Genomic DNA, 21425 nt, shown 5'->3' with positions numbered 1-21425 from the left:
GTGCCAAGGGCGGAGCTAACATGTATATCGTCTTTAAACTAACGAAATACTCTTGCCTTGATCCTCACGTTCTAATCCATGATTTGTTCACATCGTGATCAATAGTAGACTGACAAAAGATAAATAGAGATGTGGACTGAAACAAAGTGTTCAACGCTTCTCCTCAGCCTAGGTAACTAATGGGCTTCCTCTTCTTCCCTCCCCGGTCATACACGTAAGGCGGATGATGCTCCTGTATGGTGCACCGTGGCGTTCATCTTCCACCCAGATGCCGCCACTTGGCCCAAAGGGTGTATTGTTGCGCCGGGTCAGCAAGCACGTGCGGAGGTCGGTCTGCAAACTTTAGTTACTTGATCCTGGGAGCAGTGGCTTGTGAAGGACAAACGCTTCCACTTCGCCATGGGCAGCAGATACTTGCCCGATTATGCACCCAAAAAGGATTGAGTTGTTGAGTCAGCTCAAACTGAGGCTTAACTGATTGGTTTAATTTCTATTTTTATTTACAGAAAAAACCGTTAACATGCATTTGATCATTTCCTGTCTACTGAAATATAAATCTAAAGCAAACATAATAAACTATAAACCTGGGTAGATCAGTAACAACCCACATATTTAGTCCAACATGTCAGCTGCCGCTATATATTCATGTTCATCTTCTTTTTTCGTCTTGTTATAGGAGTGACTTCTACAACATATCTTCTTTTCAATAAAAAACAACATTATCCCCAGGTGGTTCAACCTCCTTTTCAAAAAAAAAAACAATATATCTCCCCTCACGGATCTCCCATCTCCTGCTCATTCAGGACTTGATACTTCAACCCCCTCCTATCATCCCTAGCATCAATGGAGATCGTTGAGCCCTTACACACTTCCCCATTGACCAACATATTTGAAAGAATTGCTGTCACATGCTTCCGCATCCACCTCTTTAAAGGCCTTGCGCCGTACCCCTATAAGCATTCAGGAACGATGGGTTAGGGAGACATATAATTTCTTTATTAGTCAATTCAACTTGCCCACTAGCCTGAGAATGATAATGTGATGCTACTCTATGGTTTACATCATATTTACTCAAAAGAGCCTCCAATAAGTTTTTTTCATTTTTAAAACTGGATATTAGATCTTTATCTTGTGGTGATTGTGATAAGAAGCTATGCTTCTCGTAAATAAAAAGGAGATAGAAGAAGGTATGCTTACTGTGTCATGTGATTCCGGTAAAATTACTTCCAAGGCGGCATCAGTCACACATAAAGAAAATCCCTTATTAGCCATCATCGCAACGATTCTCTTAATTTGGATATTTGCAATCTCCCTAAGTTCGTTGCGTGAAAGCGGTTCAAATATTGCAATTTCACTGTCTGTTGATAAGACTAGGCTTGAAGCATTTCTCAACCTGCATGAACAAGTATTATATATGATTATCATTCACTGATGGCATTTTTTTGTGAAAAGTCATCGATGAGATTACAAGGGAGATAATTTGGGATATACGGACCTCTTTCATGAGAAGATCACGTGCATTTTCCATTGTGCTTTCTCCGGTCAGTCCATTTGACAGGTGCTCTGATCCTAGATTTGAAGTCATAATGATGATTGTATTCTTGAAATCTACATTCCGTCCTTTTCCATCAATCAACATACCATCATCGAGGAGTTGAGTAAAAACATTGATAATCGAGGAATTTGCCTTATCCACCTCATCAAAAAGGATAACACTATATGGTTGGCGTCTGACTTTCTCTGAGAGTTGTCCCTCTCCTTCATAGCTTTAGTAAGTGAAACCAAGACGTGAGGCATGATGATGAAGTGCCAAAAAGAAACACATACGCAAAAAGTGTACGAGTTATACCTTCGAGATCCTCCAATGAGATGCGACAACGATCCACTATCAGCATACTCGGACATGTCAAAGCGAACTAACATCTTCTCGTTGTTAAATAGCTTCTCGGCAAGTGCTTTGGCAAGCTCTGTCTTTCCAACGCCGGTCGAGCCCAAAAAGAGGAAAGAACATATCGGTTGATCAAATTTATCAAGACCTACCCCAGAACTTAACAGTGCTTGCGCAACCAAATTAACTGCTTCATTCTGGCCAACAACCCGCTCATGCAATCTATCTATTAAATGGGCCAGCTTTTCCTCGCCTTGATCAAGTGTGGTGACAGGAATTCTAGTCCATCGGCTCACAACCTTCAAACAGTATTAGAAAATGGTAATTAAGAGCATATAATAATGAAATAATAGAAAGTATTCAGAATATGTGATTAGGAATGACCTGCGTGACGTCAGCTGGACCAACGACTAGCTCGCCCGGTGCATTTATTTCTCTTTGTTTGCTGGCGTGCAACTTTACGGTAGTGCATGCCTGGTCCATGAGATCAATTGCTTTATCAGGAAATTTACGACCTGGAACAAAACAAAATCCACAATTTTCTTCAAGATGCACGTATTTACAAGAGTAATACTAATTCATATCAATTCTCGACGATATGACAAACTTACCAGTAATATAACGGGCAGCGAGCTCTACAGCAGCAACAAGTGCCTCCTCGTCAATTTTCAAGCCATGGTGCTCTTGGTACTTGTGCTTCAGCCCCCGCAGGATGGCAACTGTCGTTCGCATGCTCGGCTCCCCGACCTCAACCTTTTGGAACCGCCGCTCGAGCGCCGCATCCCGCTCAACGTACCTGTAATACTCTTGATAGGTGGTAGCACCAATGCAGCGGAGGCGACCACGGGCCAACGCAGGCTTGATGATGTTGGCGGCGTCCGTGGTGCCGCTTTGATAGCCTGCGCCAATGAGCATATGCATCTCGTCTATGAAGAGGATCAATTTGCCCCCTTCATCCTCGGCCTGCTTGATGGCCTCCTTCAAGCGCTGCTCGAACATGCCGCGCAAGTTGGTCCCAGCGATCATCGCCCCGACATCGAGCACCCCGATGCGGGCTCCAACGAGAAGGTCAGGTACCGTCCCGGCAGCGATCCGTTTGGCGAGGCCCTCGACGATGGCGGTCTTGCCGACTCCCGCGGCTCCGACCAGCGCGGCACAGTTCTTGGTCCGGCCGCAGAGGATGCAGATGACGCGGTCGATCTCGTTGTCGCGGCCGATGACCGGATCAACACTGCCGGCGTCCAAGGTCCTCAGTCTGTAGGGTCGCCGAGGCAGCAGATCAGCCGTGGGGTCGACGCTGCAGTACCTCCACGCCGACCAGCGCAAAGCAGCGAAAGAAACGATCAAGGCCACGTCGTCCGGCTGCACCTGCACCATGTTTGGCGTGCCGAAGAAGTAGAAGAAGAGGCAGCGCAGCGGAAGAATAATTCTTCTTTTCGATTAGGTCAATGCGCTGCCGATCGATGTATGTCACCGTGCGCACAAACCGAGTAGGCGTACGTGTTGACGCAGAGCTCGGCGGCCTATTTCTGGCGATACTTCCGTAGCGATTCAATCGATATATATGCCGCTGGATCGATTCCACACGGAGCGATTTATTGCAACCGGAACGTGTCGCTCCTGTGCTCTTATTTCCTTCTGATTTCGTATTTCGTAGTTGATCACATATACAGAGTATAGGACCGAACTATATAGCTAACCTATATAGCAATCTAAAGCGCCGTCCAGGCGGCTTGGAACCCTAGCCGTCGCCAGGAGGCCAATCTTCCAGCACCGTCCTCCGGCGGCTCCCCTCCGCCGGCAACGTCGGTCATCGGTGTTGAAGGCAATGCAACTCTCGATATATTGATCGGGTGCACGGTGCACGTATATATGGGTACAAGGGCAGCCCTCAGCCTCATCTATACAAGGAAACTAGAGGCGGGGCCGGTAGGAGATTATCCTAACAAATACATGCACATATATGTTCAACCCCCCCCCCCCCCCCCCCGAGTCGATACGTCACCAGTGACGCATAGACTAGACCGGAACTCCCCAAATGTAGGCGTCGGTAACCCCTTCATCATGACATCGGCAAACTGCTGAGCGGTGGGAACATGAAGAACGCGGGCGCGCCCAAGAGCCACCTGCTCTTGCATGAAGTGAATATCGAGCTCAATGTGCTTCGTGCAACGATGATGAACGGGGTTGGCGGAGAGGTAGACCGCAGAGACATTGTCACAGTAGACAATGGTGGCCTTCGGGACATCAAGAAGCAACTCCTAGAGAAGCTGTCGGAGCCACGAGCACTCGGCGACGGCATTGGCCACAACACGATACTCAGCCTCGGCACTGGAGCGGGATACCGTGGGTTGTCGTTTAGACGACCACGATATGAGCGAGGGCTACAGGTAGACGCAAATAGCCTGAAGTCGAGCGGCACGTGTCCGGGCAGGCAGCCCAATCGGCGTCACTGTAGGCGACCAGGTCAGTCGAGGGCGAGGCCGTCAACATAAGACCCAGAGCCGTGGTGCCGCGGATGTACCGAAGAATCCGCTTCACCAGGTTCCAGTGAGTGTCGCGAGGGGCGTGCATGTGGAGACACACCTGCTGGACGGCTGCAGGTCCGGCCGAGTGAGTGTCAAGTATTGGAGAGCGCCGACGATGGAGCGGTAGAACGCTGCATCTGGCGCGGGTGAGCCGTGGAGCACAGAGACCTTGGCCTTCGTGTCGATAGGCGTGGGGACAGGCTTGCGGTTAAGCATGCCTGCCCGCTCTAGAAGGTCCTGTGCATACTGCTGCTAGTGAAGAAAGAACCCATCGGCGCGTCGTACCACCTCAATGCCGAGGAAGTAGTGCAACGAGCCAAGGTCCTTAATGGCGAACTCAGCGCTGAGGCGAGCAGTATGATGGCGAAGGAGCTCGGACGAGGAAGCCGTCAGGATGATGTCGTCGACATATAGGAGCAGGTAAGCGGTCGCCGGAGCCTGGTGGTAGACAAACAGCGAGGCGTCGGAGCGAGTAGCCCGGAACCCGAGCTGCTGCAGAAAACCGGCGATCCGCCGGTACCAGGCGCGAGGGGCTTGCTTCAACCCGTACAAAGAGCGGGAGAGTAGGCACACATGGTCAAGTTGAGCCGCGTCGACGAAGTCGGTCGACTGCTGACAGAAAACCTGCTCCGAGAGATGGCCATGCAAGAACGCATTTGACACATCCATCTGATGCACCGGCCAGGCGCGAGAGACCACGAGCTGAAGGACCACGCGAATCGTGCCTGGTTTGACAATCGGGGCAAATGTGTCGGTGAAGTCGACTCCAGCGCGCTGCCGAAACCCGCGGACCACCCACCGAGCCTTATAGCGCTCGAGAGACCCATCAGGGCGAGTCTTATGCCGGAAGACCCACTTGCCAGAGATGACATTGGCATGGGGTGGCCTCGGGACAAGCTGCCAGGTGCGGTTGCGCACCAGCGCGTCAAACTCCTCCTGCATCGCCGCGAGCCAATGCAGATCGCGATGTGCAGCTCGAGCGGACGACGGGAGAGGTGACGGCGCAGACGTCAAGGCAGCGAGGAGGTACTCATCCGCAGAATAACGCGTGTTGGGCCGGTGAATAACGGCGCGAGCACGAGTGACCATGCGGGTGTCCGGGGCGGTCGGCGGGGTCGGCGGCGCAGCTGATGAGGCGGACGAGGCCGGCGACGAGGCAGGCGAAGAAGCCGTCGAGGAGCCAGGGTCAGGCGCGGGGGATGCGCTCGCTGACCGGGCTACGGACTCAACGGGAGTTGGGGGCAGCGTGGCCGCCGGCGAGGAGGCAGCCGGGCCGGCGGAAGCCGTCGAGGAGCCCAGGTCAGGCACATGGGATGCGCTCGCTGACCGGGCTACGGACTCAACGGGAGTCGGAGGTGCCGTGGCTGCCAGCAGGGGGGCGGGTCCGACACTGCGGACCCAGAGCGAGGCCCAGGCGCGGCGGGGGGGCCGAAGCCAGGGGAGGCCCACGCGCTGCAGGGGGCCTGAAGCCGGGAGGGGCCCCAAGCGCAAGTGAGCGGCCTCCCCTAAGGGCACCGATAGGCACGGGTGACGATGGCGAGTCGGCCGGTGGCGGTACCTGGTGAAAGGGAAAAGACCTCTCATCAAAGTAAACGTGTCGTGAAGTGAAAACTCGGTGGGAAACCGGATCATAGCAACGATAACCTTTGGTGTTTGGTGGGTATCCGAGAAAGATGCATGCCACGGAGCGAGGTGCGAGTCTATGAGGAGTAGTGGAGGCGATGCTAGGATAATAGAGACACCCAAAAACACAAAGATCATCATAGGAAGGTGGGCTACCAAAGAGGAGATGATGTGGTGCAAAGTTCCCACGAGCACGACTCGAACGAATGTTGATGAGGAGAGAGGCGGTGGAGAGAGCGTCCGGCCAAAACCGGGGCGGGACATTAGCGTGGAAGAGAAGAGTGCGCACACAATCATTTAGGGTGCGAAGGATCCGTTCGGCGCAACCATTTTGTTGTGAGGTATATGGGCAGATGAGACGAAAAATCGTGTCCTGTGTGGCAAGGAGAGTGCGAACCCCGACGTTGTCGAACTCCTTCCCATTGTCAGTCTACAAGGCATGAATGGGACGCCCAAACTGCGTAGCGACATAGGAGTAAAATGTAGTGAGAACGGAGAGTGCATCGGATTTTCTCCGCAACAGGAAGGTCCACACTTAGTGCGAAAAATCATCAAGTATGACAATATAGTATAAAAAAATCTGTATTACTGGCAATAGGAGATGTCCACAAATCACTATGAATCAACTCAAATGGATACGACGCCACTAATGAGGACGCGCTAAACAGAAGATGGACGTGCTTGCCGAGACGACAAGCATGACAAGTGTGATCATCGGTTTTATTACACGTGAATGAAAAAGTCCTAAGAATGTGACGAAGGGTGGCTGGGTTCGGATGTCCCAGCAGAGCATGCCAAAGGTCCACCGTGGCGGAGAGAGCGACCGAAGCGGATGTGGAAGCGGCGGTGGAGTTCACCGGGTAGAGGCCGCCCGGGCTGTCACATCGATGGAGCACGGGTACGGGCGTCCTTGACAGAAAAACCCTCTTCGTCAAATTCAACAGTTATACGATTTTCACGTGTAAGAGAGCGAACGGAAACAATATTAGTGACTAACTCAGGTGAAACTAAGACATTAGACATATGAATAGGCGTAGAGTTAGATGGAAAGGAACCATGCCCGACATGAGTAATGGGAAGGGAAGACCCGTCCCCAACAGTGATACGACATGCGGTAGAAACTGGAAATATGGAATTGAGGTTACCAGGGTTGGAAGTCATGTGGGTGGTAGCCCCGGAGTCCATATACCAGTCGCCGCCTCCGGTGTACATGTTGGGTGTAGGGGCGGAGTGAAGCGCCGCAAGGAGAGCCGGATCCCAAGGGGCCGACAGGAGTGCGGCGGCCGCGGCCGGAGGGGCGGCGTAGCCAGGCATGGCCGTGGCAGCGTACGGAGGTGTCGTGACGGGGTAGCCACCCGGGGCGGCGAGCAGCGCCTGATGCGCAACGGGGCGGGGGCCGAAGATCCCAGCCGGGACGGGGGCCCGCGGCACGGGCATCGTGTACGCATGGACCACCCCCATCCAAGGGTTGGTCACGGCGGCCCAGCGGGCGGGGGTAGCTGCTGCTGCTACGGCTGCCCCCCCCCCCCCCCCCCCCCGCCATCGTGCTGTTGCTGCTGCTTCTTGCCGCGGCGCCCCCCGTGGCGACGATTAGGGGCAGGGGCGGCGGCTGGTAGACGGGCGGCGGTGGCGCCTGGAAGTACGACGTCAGCGGCGGTGGTGGAGGCCGCGGCGGCTGCAGCACTGTGGGAGGAGCGGAGCAGGAGGTGCCCGCCGCGAGAGCCGTGTGCGTGGCCCGGGACTTCACCATCTTCATCCTCCTCTCCTCCAACCGAAGATAAGCCACGACCCGAGGAAAGGTCGGGTCCGGGAGGAACGTGAGGTTGGAGGCCGCGTTGCTGAACTCCTCGTTGAGACCGGCGGTTAGCATGCTGAGGAGGAGGTCGTCGGAGACCCGCTCCCCGAGGTCGCAAAGTTCATCAGCAATAATCGTCAATGGACGAGTCAAGCTGATGGCAGCCAAAAAATTTCTGCTGAAGAAACACGCGGCGCTGGAGGGCATTGTCGAGGAAGAGCACGTTCAGCTTCGCCCACACCGTCTGCGCGTCATCGGTGTTGCAAACGATGGTGTGGAAGATGTCCTTGGAGATGGTTTGGTACAGCCAGCGAGTGATGGTGGCGTCGATGGTCAGCCAGTCGACATCCGCGAACATGAGGTTGGAGTCGACAGAGCCATCGACGTGATCGATGAGGTGGTACTCGCGGAAGACGAGAGAGAAGTACGTCTTACAGGCGTAGTAGGTGGAGTTGGCGTAGTCAAGGACGACGGGCATGCAGGCGAAGATGTCGAGATCGCGGATGACTTCCACCGGGGGAGGGGCCGGACCTTCGAAGGGGTTGGAGGGAAGGGAGGCGACGGCATGGGGAGAGGCCATGGATGCGGCGTGGCAACCGAGGAAGGGTGGTTGCGGCGCGGCTGGGTAGGAGGTGGCGATTGGGGTGGGAGGGGCGATTGGGAGATGGGGAGATCGGGTGGGTGGCGGTGGCTCGGGAGGGAGAGGGGTGGTGGCGGCGGCTCGGGAGGGAGAAGGATGCGGCTCGGGAGAGGGAGAGGGATGGGGATGGGGAGGCGCACGCGGCGGCGGGGTGAAGATGCGGTGGCGGCGCGGGTAGATGGCGGCGGCGGCGCGGGTAGATGGCGACGGTGGCAGCGATGTGCTGCGGCGGCGGCGGCTAGGAGCAGAAGCTAGGGTTGGATCGGAAGGGAAACTGATACCATGTTGAAGGCAAAGCAACTCTCGATATATTGATCGGGTGCACGGTGCACGGTGCACGTATATATGGGTACAAGGGCAGTCCTCAGCCTCATCTATACAAGGAAACTAGAGGCGGGGCCGGTAGGAGATTATCCTAACAGATACATGCACATATATGTTCAACAGTCGGTGGTGAGGGGGGTCGCCGGATCCACGCGCATGGATCGTTTTTACTCTTTCGTAGTCTAGTTTTTTAGGTTGTTCATCGTCTTGGCTTCAGCGGCAACGATCACGGCGCTGAATAAAGATTCTTCGGATCCTTCCCTGACGAGGCCATCAATCCTATGGTTGGGGATGAATTTGGAAACTAGTATGTTCAAGTAAGGATGGCGTAGAGATGGCGGCATTCTCGTGGTGGACTATGTCCACGGGCTCCGCCGTTGCGACGGCGTTTTCTCTAGCGTCGGCGTGGAGCTTGGGAGGTAGTTCAGGAGCGGATGCAGATTGTGGTGTGCATCGACGACAGCTGGAAGACGGAACGTATGCTGGGTTCGTGGTTCGTGGATGGCGGGTATGGTTTCCTCCTTCGGTGTCTTAGTCGTGGTGGGGTGCTAGATCTGGAGTTTGATGATGTGTCCGGGGTGTTGCCCCGGTCTAATTCGTTCAACGGCAAGGCTTCACTTTTGGTGAGCCACCTTAGAGGTCCGCAAAGCTGCATATCAGCGATGGAGTCGCGTTGAGCTCGGACGAGGAGGTGATCGGTCATCCTTTTCTTCGGTGGCTGCTATGGTGATGCCGGAGGCAGGTGATGGGCGTTGGTATCAACCTGAGAGATGTTCTGCTATCTTTTTAGTTTTTTCATGTCGGTCTTTCCATGATTTGTACTTTAATATTTATGATATGAATGAGACATGCATTACCATGCAAAAAAAAGTTGACTCGAACTACTCCTAGTTCTTGACTCTCGCGTAAACGTATCTCGCATGCAAGCCATGACTTGATGGAAACTGGATTTTTCATCAACTCTAAACAAACTCAAATACATCTTGCCACCAAGTTTCTCCTTCTCCGTCCCTTGGCGGCTAGGGCAAACTCTCCCCTCCACGCTTCGCCGGCGAGCCCGTAGATTCGCGTCCCCTCTGCCTGCCTCTCCAGCGGACGGAGGCAAGGACGGGAATTCCGATGTCTCTACTCTAGTTAGTAGTTTACGTTAGGGTTTTCTAGTCCTCGTAAATGCGGCCCTCAGATGGATGACGAAGCTTCTTCTTCGAGTTGGTATTTCGGACTCCAAACCTTCTCGCGTTCGTCCATTTGGACATAGTCGATCGAGATCCAGCATAGATTCTTGTCGTCCTCTTGGGACGGTGAGGTTAGGGTTTTTTGCCTTGTGGCGATTTGGATCTATTCAAGAGTTCAACGGCGATGACCACGGCTCCAGGGCACTGGCCCTTAGAGGCACGTGCACGAAGACTTCCCGATTGCCATCGACAAGGCCAAACCAGCTCTGGTAGGGGAACCACGACAACGTCACGTCCCGATGGCGGTAGTGATCGTTCAGTGGTCTCGGAATTTCGATGTAATTTCCATTAAGTTTGAGATGCTTTGTACTTTCGGTGAATTTTGATAATAGATCTGGATTTTCACAAAAAAAATCAAATACAGAAGTGCGGATTATTTTCAATAGTCTCACCCTAATTCAAAATTAACACAGCTCGACTTAAACTTTCATGTCCTTGCGACCACGTCTGGAAACAGGCATTGCGCCTCTTGCTCTGCTATGTTTTGCCACCACGTGAGCTTGGTGGTCGTCCTACACTCGGTTTACACCATACTCCTATTGTACTTGCTTGAAGTTGATTCGTCCTCTACTATCGCACACTTCCCCGTTTCACGACGGTTTGCCCACCACTCTTTTTCGTATGTCGGCATAATGCTTTACCTAGATATGCCACTCGATGATCTTTCTAGAACAAGGCAGCGCACGCACCATCTGACATACATCTGCTCCCACCACGAACAACTGAGTGAAGTCAGGAAGTGCGAGAACTGGTGCTTTGTTGACCAACATGGCACTTCGACTTGTTATGACGCGTTTGGTTGCTCGCGTGATTTTTTGTCACTTTGCATACTTGTCCCAAGTGAGCCTGGTTGAGCTAATGCGGGCAAAAAACCAGCATCTGCATATTGATTGGTTGCTAGCATCCCCTTTCCTTGCATCGTAGCAACGACTCTATGCACTGTGTTTGGTTGCTCGCACTCGCTGTGCTCATACTAGTGCATGTTGTTCGGTTGCATACAGGCAGAGAGGTGTAGTTACCTTGTACCTTACGTTGTGAGCTTATCGGCTACATCTTACACACGATCACACCAACAAAACAACACTACAATCACAATGAACTGGACGATGATGATGAAGTTCTGCAGCCCAAAGTGTCGATCCGCATTGCAAACTTCAACATTGCATGCCTCCTTGAGGACGGCCTTGGAGTGAGCACCATATGTCGCCCGTCTACTCTTAAACCCTCCGTGGCAGTTGTTCTTGTAACCTGACACATGTTCATTGCATGTTTTCCATAAACAGTAAACCCCTGGAACCATCCCTCGGAACACCATTGATACATCTCCGACATATATATAATTTTTTATTGTTTCATGCTATTATCATACCACTTTACATATTTTTTGGAAACAATATATATTATTTTTCTAGACTAAACTACTAATCTAGTGTTCAGTACCAGTTCATGTTTTTTTGCATGTTTTTGGTTTCGCAGAAAATCCATATCTAGGAAGGTCCAAACACGATGAAAACTTACGATCATTTTGTGGAATGCACATGATTCTGGGCGCAAGAATCAACGTAGGATGACCCTCGTGGGCTCCAAGAGCCTAGGGGGTGCCCCCTAGGGGCGTGGGGGCCAGGCTTGTGGGCACACTGTGAAGCTTCTAGAGCTTTCCTTCAGACACAAGGAAGATAATTATGAGAAACAAATCGTGTTCAAATTTTAGCCCGATCAGAGTTATGTAACTCTGCCCACTTAATAAACGGTATTCGTCCAGAAAACCCTAGGGGAAACAGAGAAGAAAATGGAGAGAGAAATCCAATATTGGAGGGGCTCCCACCCTCCAGGAGACATGGTGGCAAGGACCAGAGGGGAACCCTTCTCCCATATAGGGGGAATGCCAAGCAAGAAGAAGAAGGAGGGGAGATCTCCCCCCCTCTCTCTCGGTGGTGCCAAAGCACCGCTGGGGGAACCACCGTGATGACAATCATCTCCAAGAACACCGCCGTCTTCAGCACACCTCCATCACCTTCCTCCCTCTATAATCAGCGGTCCACTCTCCTGCAACCTGTTGTAATCCCCTACTTGAACATGGTGCCTTTATGCTATATATTACTATCCAATGATGTGTTGCACCTCTATTATGTTTGAGTAGTTTATTTTTGTCATGTGGGCTAATTGTGGTATGGTATGGTTGATATGCGTTGTACGTCATTTTGATGATGTCCTATATGGTGCCCGCCATGTCGCGCAAGCATATGGGATCCCCGCTGTAGGGTGTTGCACTATGTTAATGATTTGCTTATAGTGGGTTGCTGGAGTGACTAGAAGACTAAGTTGCATATGGGATCAAAGGGGACTTTTAACTTAATTCTATGGTTGTGTTTTACCTTAATGAATATTTATTAGTTGCGGATTCTTGCTAGTGCTCCAATCATAAGAATATGTGATCTAAGTACAGAAAGTGTGTTAGCTTAAGCCTCTCCCTCATATGTATGATAAGTATCACTATCGTGTCATATTCAATTGCCTAAGGACAATTTTGCACATCCTACCACCACTTTTACAAACTCGTGTTATTTACTATATTGTTCTTTATTTAAAATAACACCTAACTTTTATTTACACATTCTTAATTATTTTGCAAACCTATCCAATTACACTTGCAAAGTAGTCTTATTCTTGTTTTAGGTAAAGCGAGTGTTAGCGTGCACAGAGTTGTATCGGTGGTCGATAGAACTTGAGAGAATATGAATTTTACATTTAGCTCGACGTTGGGTTTGACACTCTTATTATCATAAGGGCTACAACATCCCCTATACTTGTGGGTTATCAAGACATTTTCTGGCACAGTTGTCGAGGAGCAATAGCGTGGGGTGAATATTCTCATGTGTGCTTGTTTTCTTTATCTCTAAGCAGATTTTACTTTATGTTCTAAATTGTTCTCTACCTTTAGTTATTGGTATGGAATACGAAACACCAAAAAAAATTAGTTGTACTTGCCACTCATGCAGATGGGGAACCTCCTAGGACCCTCGATGTTGGTTATGTGTGAAACATTAAATAATACTTTGATAATCCTGGTAAATCCCCGTTCAACATGATAATGCAATACACTTTTGGATCAGCACAAATACTTTAGGATTAACGATTGTCTCAAAAAGGGAAACACTGATGGGATCAAATAAAATGTTGCGTTGGTATGCTTGGAATATATGCCCTATGTATGATTATACTTGTTGTTCCAAGATGGAGGCACCACACCTTCCCTTCCAATGTGAATTTAATGATAATGAAACCTTGGCTTCTTATGCTAATGGAATAAATAATTACTATGATATGGAGAAAATAGACAAATTTTTTGCTTTCAACGGTGCTTATGAAATTGCTTATTTTCTTGAAAAATATGAAAAGTATGATGATGCTCTTTAAAAATCTGAAAATCTTGGTATACTTAAATATTGCTATGAAAATTATGAATACAATGCTCATATTAATGAATTTATTCAGAGAATGTCTACTGCACTGGAAGATACTAGTATTTCCTAGGATTCTATGGAAGAATAAATTGATGAAACCATGAGCTCATTAGATGAAAAATTTGAGGAGGACAGCGAAGAAGAAAAGGAGGAAGAGCAGATTAGCTACGCGTGCCCACCTTCTAATAAGAGTAACTCTTTAACTTATACATTGTTTAATTTTCCCTCCATGATTACTAGAGGATGATTGCTATGATCCCTTGGATTCATTTGAAATATCCCTTTTTGATGAACTTGATTCTTGGTATGATTATGGCCATGATGACACTATGAATGATGCTTCTAGTGATGAACTTGCTATAGTTCTTGTGTGAAAAATTAAATTGTTTCTATTGCACCCACACTTGATATTCCTATTATCTTTTCGAATTCTCCCAACTACACTATATCAGAGAAGTTTGTTCTTATTAAGGATTATTATATTGATGGGTTGTGTTTTACCGTTGAATGTGATAATTATATTGGATATAATATGCATGTGTTTGCTGCTCCTACTTGCGATTATTATGAGAGAGGAACCACATATCCACCCCTCTATGCTTCTAATACAATAAAATTGCATTAAAAACCTACTTATACTATGTATTGTCCTTTACTTTGTGTGTGTGAATTGTTCTCTTATAACATGGCATTGCATAGGAAGGGAGTTACACTTTGTTGTTACAACTTATATGTTACTTTGCGATCATTACTAAATTATAAATCATTGTTAATTAAAATTAGCTTTGATATTCCTTGGGATCCTGGTGGATCAATTATTTGAACACTTTATGCCTAGCTTAGTGGCTTTAAAGAAAGCGCTACATGCAAGACTTTTGGGAAACGTAGAAGAGAAAGAAAATCGTGCCTACGCACACCGAAGATAAATATGAAGATGCATAACGGGTTGTGATCACGATCGTTACCATCACTGAGTTGCAGCGGAAGAGGAACGTGTCGGTGTAAGTCGTACTTGGTCCCTCGAACCATCGATGAACGATCCCGCGAACTGCACACGAATAGTCCCTCGAACCGAAGGTTGAAAGCACGACCTCTCTACTTGGTTGCAAGCGTGCAGCACTCATGATTTGGCAACACTTTGTCGTCCAGAGCTAATCGTCACCGGAGAATTAGAAGGAGGAGATTAGAACCACATCGGGGTTCTAATTATGATGATTAGAGAATTATTAGTCTAGTTCTAATTAGTCAACTAGGACCAACTAGAACTAGAGGAACTAGAGGAGGCTCCAAAACTTGTGTGTCAAAAGAGCAGCAAACCTCAAGTATATATAGGTTAGAGGGGAGAGGGAGGGCTACCACCAAGGAGAAAGGATTCCTCCTTGCTGCGATGGCCAGGGGGAGGAGGAGTAGGACTCTTCCCCTTCCCCAATTCGGCCTCCTTCCATAGGAGAAGGGGGGCGCCTCCCACTTAGGCCCTTGTGGCCCAAGTTGCCTTCCACTTCTTAGCCTTTTAAGGCCCGTTGATATTAAATTAAATATAAAAATTTCTAAATATACCATTTTATATATTTTTTAACATCCCAAAAACATTTTCGACTGTTATTTATTGGTAATACCCAGTATTACCCGATATTCATCGAAACCCTTCCCGTGACCCCCAAACGCTTCTGGATCCTCTCGGGGCTATTTTCCATATTAATGAAACAATTCCACAAATATATTCTCATCACTCGCATCCTAATAACACTCAGCAAATCGTGATTGCCTTAATCTTGTGACCCCGTAGGTTCGGTAACTCACACACATGAACGAAACCCCTTCATTCAATTACCGACAGCGGCACCGTGGACATCCATATCGGTCCCTGTGAGCACTCGAATGATATTCGAGTGAACCTTTGGTTATCATGTGATGTCCCCTTTGCTTTGCGATACTTCACAAAACCCAGCACTCGAATGATATTCGAGTGAACCTTTGGTTATCATGTGATGTCCCCTTTGCTTTGCGATACTTCACAAAACCCGGGATGCATCGGTATCATCCTGAGTTATCACCATGCTCGTTACTGATTTTGTTCTGTCACGCTATTGTGCTCCGGCATCCCTGTGACGAAGTCACCTATGTCTGGACAGACAATGATGGATGTCGTCACCCTGGGAGGGCCCTAAGAATATATCTCCATCGACGGAGGAGCAAATCCCACTCTCGAGCTATCCTACAACTTGTCAAACTTTCCAATGAACCTGTAAGTTGTCATTATGATCACCTTCTTACAGGTGACTTATACATCCATTTTGCATCATGATTTCCTACTGTTATTTATATTATGCTTGGTCATTATTCCACCTTCTGATGCAATTCTAATGCCTTTTCTCCGTTAATTTGCAAGATTTACATGGAGAGGGAGATTATCGGCAGTTGGAATTCTGGACCTGAAAAAGCTACAGCAAAGATAGCTATTCTAAAAAACTCCAAATGACCTGAAACTTTACTATGCTTTTTTATTGAATATATAAAGAAATACCAGAGTGGGGCCCACAGCTGGCCTCCAGTGCCCATCTTCTACTATATAAGGGGTTTTGACCTACAAAAATATAAGAGGAATACTTTTGGGATGAAGCGCTGCCGTTTCAAGGCGGAACCTGGGCAAGAGAACTTTTGCTCTCTGGCAGAATGATTCCGCCAGGGATACTTCCCTATGGGAGGAGGAAATCGAAGCCATTGACATCACCAATGATCCTCTCATTGTGGGAGGACCAACCTTTATCAACATCTTCACTAGCACCATCTCATCTCAAACCCTAGTTCAACTCTTGTATTCAATTTTTGTCTCAAAACCTCAGATTGGTACTTGTGGGTATCTAGTAGTGTCGATTGCACCTTGTAGTCGATGCTAGTTGCTTTATTTGGTGGAAGATTAAATGTTCAAATCCTTAAGCATATTTGATACCCCTCTGAACTTGAACATTATGATTTGCGAGTAATTAATTTTGTTCTTGGGGACATCATAGAAGTCTTGTTATAAGTAATCATGTGAAGTTGGAGTTCGTTCGATATTTTGATGATATGTATGTTGTTGCTTCGTTTAGTGGTGTCATGTGAACGTCGGCTACATGACACTTCACCATACTTGGGCCCAAGGGAAGGCATTATTGAGTAATAAGTAGATGATGGGTTGCTAGAGTGACATAAGCTTAAACCCTAGTTCATGTGTTTTTCCGGAAGGGGCTCATTTGGATCCATATGTTCCATGCTATGGTTAGATTTATCTTAATTATTCTTTCGTAGTTGTAGATGCTTGAGAGAGGGGGTAATCATAAGTGGTTTGCTTGTTCAAGTAAGAATAGCAACCAAGCACTGGTCCGCCCACATATCAAATTATTAAAGTAACAACCATAAATCAACTAAATATGATGAAAGTGACTAGACAACAATTCCCATGTGTCCTCGAGAACGCTTTGCTTTATATAAGAGAACTTTTAGGCTTGTCCTTTTCTATAAAAAGTATTGGGCCACCTTGCTGAACCTTTGTTACTATTGCTACTTGTTACTTGTTATGAATTATCTTGCTACAAAACTATCTATCACTTCTACTTAAAGCACTTGCAGAGAATACCTAGCTGAAAACTGCTTGTCAATTTCTTCTGCTCCTCATAGGGTTCGACACTCTTACTTATCGGAAGGACTACGATTGACCCCCTATACGTGTGGGTCATCAAGACTCTTTTCTGACGCCATTGCCAGGGAGTGCAGCACCTTTGGTAAGTGAAATTTGGTAAGGGAACATTTATATTACGTGCTAAAATTTTCTGTCACTTGTTACAATGGAAAATAATCTGTTGAAGGGTTTGGTCAGGGTATCTTCACCTCGACCGGAAGCAATAAGAGTTGCTCCTCAACCTACTGAAAATATTTATTATGAGATTCCCTCAGGTATGTTAGAGAAACTGCTAGCTAATCCTTATGCAGGAGATGGAACAATACATCCTGATATGCACTTAATCTATGTGAATGAAATTTGTGGATTGTTTAAGCTTGCAGTTTATCCGACGATGGAGTTAAGAAGAAAGTATTCCCTTTATCTTTGGAGGGAAATGCATTGACATGGTATAGGCTATTGGAAGATATTGGAACATGGGATTGGAACCGGCTAAAATTGGAATTTCATCAAAAGTTTTATCCTATGCACCTGGTTCATCGTGATCGGAATTATATATATATAATTTTTTGCCTCATAAAAGGGGAAAGTATCACTCAAGCTTGGGGAGGCTTAAATACATGATGTATACATGCCCCAATCATGAGCTCTCAAGAGAAATTATTATACAAAAATTTATGATTGGCTTTCTCATAATGATCAATCTGTACTCGATTCTTCTTCTGTTGGTTCCTTTATGAAGAAAACTATTGAGTTAAAATGGGGTCTTCTGGAAAGAATTAAACGCAACTTTGAAGATTTGGAACTTGACAAAGGTGAAGAGTCGGGTATAAAACTTGAGTTTGATTGTGCTAATTTTTTTATGGAAACTGATGCTTTTCAGAAGTTTAGTACTAATACTGAATATGGACTTGACTCTGAGATAGTAGCTTCCTTTTGTGAATCATTTGCTACTCATGTTGATCTCCCTAAGGAGAAGTGGTTTAAATATCATCCACCTATTTGAAGAATTGTTAGAGGAACCTGTTATAGTTAAAGATGCAACGATTATTTATATTGTTGATCCAGTTGTCTAGTGTTGCTTATATTGAGAAACCACCTTTTCCTGTTAGGATTAATTAAGGAACATGCTAAAGCTACAAATATGGTTAATAAAATTAATATTAGAACACCTAAACCCTATGAAAAAATATGTGTGGAACCTAATATTGCTATGGTAAAGGATCTCTTGGTTGATAATATTGATGGGCATGTTATTTACTTCTATGATGAAGCTACTAGAATTGCTAAACCTGCTAGAAAGGAGCGAGATATGCTACATAATAATAAGCCAGTAGTTGGAATGCCTGTTGTTTCTGTTAAAATTGGAGATCATTGCTATCATTGTTTGTGTGATATGGGTGCTAGCGTGAGTGCTATTCCATTTACTTTATATCAAGAAATTATGGATGATATTGCACCTGCTGAGATTGAAGACATTCATGTTGCTATTATAAGCTTGCAAATAGAGATACTATTTCACGGGTTGGGATTGTTCGAGACGTTGAAGTCTTGTGTGGTAAGATTAAATACCCTACTCATTTCTTAGTACTTGGTTCACAGCAAGATAATTCTCGTCCCATTATATTTGGTAGGCCTAGCTTTCTTAAATACCGTTAATGTTGAAATTGATTGTGTTAAAGAAAAGGTTAGAGTTAAGTTTGGTGATGTATCTCATGAGTTTAATTTCTCTAAGTATAGTAGACAACCACATGAGAAGGAATTATCTAGTAAAGATGAAATTATTGGTCTTGCTTCTATGGCCGTACCTCCTACTGATCCATTAGAACAATATTTGCTAGACCATGAAATTGATATGCATAAAAATGAAAGAAATTAAATAGATGAGATATTCTTTAAACAAGCACCTATCCTTAAACATAATTTACCTGTTGAAACTCTTGGAGTTCCTCTCTCACCTAGGAGTGATCTTGTGTTTGAATTAAAGAAACTACCTGATACACTAAAATATACTTATCTTGATGAGAAGAAGATATCATGTTATTCTTGGTGCTAACCTTTCAGAGCATGAAGAAAAGATATTACTTCAAACTCTGAGGAAGCATCGTGCTGCTATTGGATATACTTTTGATGATCTTAAGGGCATTAATTAGTGCCACTTTATGTCGGCACAAGATTAATATGGAGCCTGATGTTAAACCCGTCGTTGATCACCAATGTCGTCTGAATCCTAAGATGAAGGATGTGGTAAGAACTGAAATATTAAAGCTTCTAGAGGCAGGTATAATTTATCATATTGCTGATAGTAGATGGTTAACTCATGTTCATTGTGTTCCTAAGAAAGGAGGTATAACCATCGTTTCTAATGATAAAAATGAACTTATCCCACAAAGAGTTGTAACTGGTTATAGGATGGTAATTTATTTCAGGTAATTAAACAAAGCTACTAGAAAAGATCATTACCACTTGCCTTTTATTAATCAAATGTTAGAAATATTATCTAAGCATACACACTTTTGTTTTCTTGATGGATATTCTGGTTTTCTCAAATGCATGTGTCAAAAGAAGATCAAGAGAAAACTACTTGTACTCGTTCTTTTGGAACTTATGCTTATAGATGTATGCCTTTTGGTTTATGTAATGCACCTGCTATCTTTCAAAGATGTATGACTATGATTTTTGTGAAAAGATTGTTGAGGTATTCATGGATGATTTTTCCATTCATGGGACTTCTTTTGATAATTACTTAAGCAACCTTGATCGAGCTTTGTAGAGTTGTGAAGAAACTAATCTTGTCTTGAATTGGGAGAAGTGCCACTTTATGGTGAATGAAGGTATAGTACTTGGGCATAAAATTTCTGAACAAGGTATTGAGGTAGATACAGCTAAAGTTGTTGCAATTGACAAAATGCCATGTCCTAAAGATATTAAAGGTATAAGAGGTTTCCTGGTCATGTTGGTTTCTATAGAAGATTCATTAAAAATTTCTCTAAGATTTCTATGCTGCTAACTAATCTCCTTCAAAAAGATCTTCCATTTGTCTTTTATGATGATTGCGTAGAAGCCTTTGAAATACTTAAGAAGCACGGCCATGCCTCTCACGGAAGGAGAAAAAAATGCAATTTTTCTGTTTCTGAGAGGCACGGCCATGCCACTCGTGGAAGCAAAACCGTGCCTCTGGCAGAAGAAAAAAAACATTTTTTTCGTTTCCGAGAGGCACGGCCGTGCCTCTTGCGAAAGCAAATTCGTGCTTCTCGCCGAAGCAAAACCATGCCTCTCGTGGAAGAAAAAAACACGTATTATCACGCAAAAATAAAAAAAGTTTGAATTTATTTTGTCAAAAAGCTAAGAAAGACCGGTGGAAAACCAAAAGGCCAAAAATAAGGGGGAAACCCGTCTAAAAGCCGAAAACGCGTGCGAGAAGTTTAAAAAAATCACGAGGGAGCACCTAGAGCGTGACACGTGGCGGCGGCTGAGAGCACACAACTTGGCACACTCTCAGCCCACCCCCAAGTGAGTGTTGGCAGGCTCCCAAAGGTGCGCTCGTCAACTAGTTGCTCTCACAAATCGCACCCCCACCTTACCGCATGGCTGGACTACCCCCATCCAATGTCCTTGGGCCACTCCAAAAAGAAGTCCTCTTGGGTGTTAGAGGCAGCTGCATTTTTTTTATGTTTGTTGACTGAAAAACTGACCCATCTACGCAATTTTCTACCGCACCTATGCATGGTACATATTTGATTTTGCTTAGTATATACAAAATGTAGTAGAGAAAAAAGGGGGACTTAGTGTATACAAAAAGAATGCAAAAATAAATAAATCTAAGACAAAAAAATAAATTCATCAGCAAAACTTTAGTCCCTTGTTCTTCCATTGGAAAAGTTTAATGATCTCTTCCAAAGAAAGAACATTGAAAAGGATGAGAGGTTGTTTTCAAAATCAACTATGATGTGTAATAGCAAATAGAAACACTGAGGGAGATAATACATAGGGGATAAAGGATCAAACCTCCTTCCGATATTTTGATAAACATCACTGTAACATCAGGAAGCAGGAAAAGCACAAAAAAGACGCACGCACACAAAGAGAAACGCTGATAACTGGCCACCCATACTCATAGTTGATACTATTTTGAAAAGAGGTTTGAGTGGCTACAAGCCACAGAGGTGCGTACAGGCACATGAAATATATCATTCACTTAAGAAAAGTGTGAATAAGGTGTCAAACAACATCAAAATAAGAGTAGTACAAACTAAGGGGGATATGGTTA

At 46.2% G+C, this 21425-nt stretch overlaps 1 pseudogene; it reads right to left on the bottom strand.

Annotated features, from left to right (window-relative positions):
* Nucleotides 1–773: 773 nt before the first annotated feature.
* On the bottom strand, nucleotides 774–3265 carry LOC125518198 (chaperone protein ClpB1-like; annotated as a pseudogene).
* Between the last annotated feature and the right edge of the window lie 18160 nt (nucleotides 3266–21425).

The sequence above is a fragment of the Triticum urartu genome, chromosome 7A, assembly GCF_056163025.1.
Source record: "Triticum urartu cultivar PI428250 chromosome 7A, HENAU_Tu73, whole genome shotgun sequence".
Taxonomy (NCBI): Eukaryota; Viridiplantae; Streptophyta; class Magnoliopsida; order Poales; family Poaceae; genus Triticum; species Triticum urartu.
Note: the sequence above shows the minus strand (reverse complement) of the source record. Positions and strands in the feature narration are given on the sequence as shown.